Below are 5,358 nucleotides of genomic sequence, written 5' to 3'. Positions count from 1 at the left end.
TTCAGTGAAACTAATAAGATCCTTAGAAGCGTTCGATGCAATTGCAATCTCTCATTACTCCTACATTTTCCTCCTAAGTTAGTTTCACATTGTGCACCATTCAGGCGTGTGTGGCATACGCCCACGGTTATATAAGCACAGTTTCTCTCACCTTTTGTGCTGGCCCCTGCTCTAAATGATTTCCCTCACGTCATTCAGTACAAACAGGACATACTTCCATCCTTGATGCATCTTCTCATTCCTTTAGATACTCATATTATTTCAGTGCCTCTATCATATGTGAATACAGGCTTTTCTTTTTATTACTCTGAGGCCCATTGGTATTAGGCATATGAGGCATTTTCTGTCTCCTCTGGTTGTGACTCACTTTCAGGGCCTACACTATTTTCTGTTCTGTATTCCTCTTATCCTGGACATTTATTTCTCGCCTTCCCCTGTCTTCAGTTTAAAACTTAGAGCCTGCTAGCTTCGAGGCAAAGGCATTCTTTCTTGACACTGAGAGACACAATGCATCTCTGTGCAAAAGATGATCCCCCTGTAGTGCTAGGAAACCACTCGGCTTATCATTCTATTTTCCACAGCGACCTGTTTCACTTCCAAAGGCACACAGACCCTACCTGTTCTAAAAATAATGCCTTATGTATTTTTAAAGAATCGCCGATTTGAATGTAAGAGAACAGGAGCAGATAGCGGTATATTGGACACATTTTAGTAGCCTCTTTGGCACACACCAGGTCCATTACCAGGACAGAAGTTTTCTTCTGACGAAGAGTCGCCATTTTCGTCGGCCCTGTTGGCTAGAAGAACTCCAAGGCATAATATTGTTGTGACCAACCTGGGGAAGAACAAAAAGTAGGTGAGGACAGTGCTCTCGTTAGGAAATTAATCACAGTATCATCACTGTGTAAGATTTCTGTCTTTGCTGCAACTAGGAATACACAGTTCTAAGGTGATGCATGCAAATGGAATCCTGCAATGAGAGGGCGGGGGAAAGATCTCACCTAGCAAGAATATGTGATTCGTTTGCCTTCTCAATTTATGACAGTGCTGTCAAGACGGTTCTAAATAGCAACAGGGCAACTACAAGTGACTGAGTAAACAGCGTAATAGCTGTGAGTTAGAATTTAACCTCATCATACATTCAGCTAAAAACTCTGCTTCTTGGAAGAGTGTCATAAACACAGAGAAAGGACGCCCTATTGTCATAAGGACTAAAGCAAGGCTGGGGAGCAAAGGGAAAGGACCTGGTTCTGAAACACTGACATTTCTTAATACACTCAATACTTACATGTCTGGAATTGCTAATATGTATGCAGCTTCGGGGCATTTGGGGATGTGAGTTCAAAAATTTTGTTGTTTCACCCTATGAAATTCTAAAATATATAATGAAATAAAAATATGCAAATGCATCTTATCCCTTTTGAAGACACTGAAACACTAATGCCTACTGTTTATTCAACTTATGTTGTTTATTAAAACTTTACAAAGATATATTTTATATATGTGTAGAACAGTATTGAGATGGTTACTGATTCTGTATATTTTAAAGATTTGAGAAAATAAAACTCAAGAAAGCTTTAAAAACTTGTTCACTCATGATATTAGTCAGTGCTAGGACTAGTATTTTTGATGTGAGTGAATTGAAATTTATTTTTCTAGGCAAAGTCCAGCAACTGAGCTCACTGGCACATGGACTCGCAGGATCTTGCAGAAAGCCTTGCCAGTCCGCGTGATGGCAGCAGGTATACCAGAAGGCTCATTCTTTCAGCAACATAGCTTGGGGTTGGTGGCTGTAAATTTTGTAGAGGTTGCATCAAGGTAGTTTATGCCCTGAAACAGTATCCTTCAAAGCAAGAATGAGTTTAAATGTTCTTTAATGTCTCAACTATAGAATGAAGTGCTTCTTTCTGATGGTGCTGGTAATGTTGCCAGAATGGAATTCACTTGTTGTAAACCACTAGGTGGCAGTGAGAGAGCTAGGATAAATGCCAGCTAAACCCATGGGGTAAGTGGAGGTTTTCTTGCTGGGTGTAAATGTGCATCACTATTCTTGTACACGTTCTCTAACATAAATTAATCATAAATGTTCATTTTAAACCATACTTCAGAGCACCCACTATTTATGCGGCTATCCCCACTTTCCTTACACCCCCCCCCATTATCTGAGTGTTTTTTAATTGGACATGAGTCAGCTGCAGCAGACTGTGAAGGAAAATTCTGCCCTGTTGCTGTAGCCTAGGAGGGCTGTTCTGATAAAATGATAGCCCTCTAAATGGTTACTGACTCTTCTTTGGGGATAAACTACATCTGCCATGGCTAAGTCCTTACTATAGGCGAATGTGTACAGGTCTTGACTGTCTTACTGGTTATAACTGAATCTCAGAATAAAAGTCTGTCTCTTTATTGATCGCACACATTTAGTTGTTAACATTGCACTGTGGATGGAATAATGCTTCTAACTAGAGTAAGTTTTAGTGAAGCCAGCGGAATTACTTATTACTTTGTTCTAATAAACACTCTAGTGGCATATGACACAGGGCTGGTAAATTCATACTTGCATAGATTAAATACCAGAGGAAGCAAAGTTTTAGCATTCATCTAAATTGTTTGATGAAGCTATTCCCAAGAATTCTATAGTTAGCAATTCAGACTAACTTGATTTCTATAGCTTACCTCACTTTAGCCTAGTGTCTTCTGAGTGGCTCTTGCTTTGTCGTCTTGCTGGATTCTGATGATGACTTGAGAGCTGTCCACTGCTGCCTTCCACATATCAAGCTCATTCACTTCAACTTTTCTCCATTCTCCAGCTTTTATCTTGGTCATCCCCGGAATTCTGATAGCTACCCTAAGGCAGACCTGTCTGCCAGCCACTTCCTGAAGGGTTGATAAGGAAAATTTATGAGCAAGTTTATTTTCTTCCTATTGAAGATCTAGCTTGAGAATTTTACAGAGACTATGAAGACCATAATTTCCAAAATAGGTTTAGTGCAATAGAAATACATGTGCAAAAAGAAAAAATGTGGATTCCTGGAGCCCATTAAGTTTTGGAAAATCCACAATTCATATTTCCATATCAGAAGTTTACAAGACTCACTTATGTGAAGGACTCCTAGAGATAATACATAGTGAAACTTCTGGTGTTGATTAAACTTATTTAAAAACCCTTTTTATAATCATTTAATGCCATTTGAGGGCTTAGAAGAAAAGACAGTCAATCGACTAGAAGGCTGATGCCTGTGGCTCCAAGGATTTTGCATTGTTGCGATATAAAACTTTGTCCTTGAATCCCGTTATGCCTCACCCATATTGTCTGTGAGTCTGTCTTGGTTGGGATGGACAGCGGGTCTCCTCTGACATTAAAGGAGAGCTTTCCAAGCCTTCCTAGAGCTGGACTGTTTGGTGAGCCAGGTGTCTAGAGAGAGATTTGGGGGTTGAGCTGGCATTCTTCCAGCAAGTCACCTCGGAGAACCTAGGGGGTCCCAGCAAAACAACATTCATCTCTTCAGAGGGCAGTGCCCCTGGACCCAACAGCCTTTTACTGGACTCTACCTCTTTTTTTTTTAATTCCTTAAGTTTATTGGTACGTTTTAGATATGCAGTATTACAACACTCATCATTGGGAAATTGCACCTTTACATGATGTATGGCGGCTCTTATTTTTTCCCCACACCCCTGCCCTCCCTTCAATCCCTCCACCCCTCCCTATTTACAAAGACTTTGTTTCCATTTTTTTCCTTTTCTCATATTTTTCCTTTCCCTTCTTTCCTTCTTCCTGCCCCTACCCCTCCCACTTTCCTTTCCCCTTCCCCTTCTTCTTTGGAGCCTTTCTTCCTATTTCACATTATCTGTTATACATTTTGATTCTCATTTACACCAGAGAAACTATTCAGTATTCACACATGTCCCATTCATTTCACAGAAGAGGGTGGCCTCAATGTGCATCCATTTAGCTATAGATGTCTCTAGTTTCTCATTCTTTATGGCTGAGTAGTGCTCCATTTTATTTTATTTTTTTAAAAAAGACACATTTTCCCAGATGATGGGCAATTGGTCTGCTTCCAAGTTTTAGTTATTACAAACCGTGCCACTGTGAAACGAGTGCCATATATCACTGTGGTATGATTCTTTTAATTCTTTTAGGAAGATACCTAGCCGGCAGATAGCTGGGTCAAATGGGACCTCTAAGCCTAGTTCTTTGAGGAATCTCCATACTGATTTCCACAATGGCTGCACCAGTCTATACTCCTTTGTTCCCCCCTTTTTTCCTTTTCCCCCACAACCCTGCCAGTATCTGTTATTGGTTAATTTCTTGATAGCAGCCTTGGTGGAATCTCAGTGTTGTTTTCATTTGTATCTCTCAAATAACCAGAGATATTGCACATTTTTCCGTATGTTTATTTGCTATTTCTACTTCTTTGTCTGAGAAATGTCTATTTACTATTTCTACTTCTTTGTCTGAGAAATGTCTATTTATTTCAGATGACCAATTCTGAATTGGGTATTTAAGTGCGAAAGGTCTGATTTTTTAAAAGTTCTTTTTATATTCTACTATAAATAGACAGTAGACCTTTGTGTGAGGAACAGCTGGTATAAATATTTTCCCATGTTGTGGGTTGACTCTTTACTCTGTTGGTGATTTCTCTTGCTGTGCAGAAGGTTTTTAATAAGATGAGATCCCAGCTGTTGATTCTTCCTGCTCACTCCCGTGTGACTGAGGTTTTGTTCATGAAGTCTCATCCTACGCCAAGGTCTTCTAGAGTTCTACCTCAACTCTCTTCCAGCCAATTTACTGTTCCTATTTTACTATTTAGATCTTTGATCCATTTCAGTTTTAGTTTAGTGCATGGTGAGAGATATGGGTCTACTTTTATTCTTTGGCAGCTTGAAACCCCGTGTTTCCAACACCATTTATTAAAGAGGCCATCTTTCCTCCAGTGAGAGTGTTTGCCTCCTTTGTCAAAGATGAGGCCGCTGGGTGTGTCTGGAGTTGTTTCAGCATCTTCCAATCTGTTCCACTGATCCTCAGGTCTGTTTCTGTGCCAGTACCACGCTGTTTTTAATCACAGTTCTTTGTAGTATAGTTTCAAATTGGGGATTGTGAGGTCTCATACCTTGTTTATGTTTCCTAGAATTGCTTTTGCTATTCTAGGTCTTTTCTTGTTCCAAATGAAATTTTTGATTGTTTTCTCAAGTTCTGTGAAGAATGCTGTTGGAATTTTAATTGCAATTGCATTGAATCTATATAGCAGTTTTGGAAATATGGCCATTTTCATTATATTGGTTCTTCCCACCCAGGAGAAAGGTATGTCTCGTCTCCTCTCCTCTCCTCTCCTCTCCTCTCCTCTCCTCCCCACCCCT

General features: G+C 39.9%; 1 long non-coding RNA gene across 1 annotated transcript in view; it reads right to left on the bottom strand.

Moving 5' to 3' along the window:
• Positions 1-706: 706 nt before the first annotated feature.
• Positions 707-5,358, bottom strand: part of LOC104872440 — a 17,108-nt gene continuing 12,456 nt past the window's right edge. The window contains exons 2-3 of the long non-coding RNA XR_783178.2: positions 2,674-2,874; positions 707-835 (exon numbers count right to left, since the gene is read on the bottom strand). This is a non-coding gene — a long non-coding RNA (uncharacterized LOC104872440). The remainder of the gene's footprint in view (positions 836-2,673; positions 2,875-5,358) is intronic.

Source organism: Fukomys damarensis, unplaced genomic scaffold, assembly GCF_012274545.1.
Source record: "Fukomys damarensis isolate Sample0158 unplaced genomic scaffold, DMR_v1.0_HiC HiC_scaffold_30, whole genome shotgun sequence".
Taxonomy (NCBI): domain Eukaryota; kingdom Metazoa; phylum Chordata; class Mammalia; order Rodentia; family Bathyergidae; genus Fukomys; species Fukomys damarensis.
The sequence above is the reverse complement of the archived record's forward strand: the minus strand, read 5'-3'. Positions and strand labels throughout refer to the sequence as shown.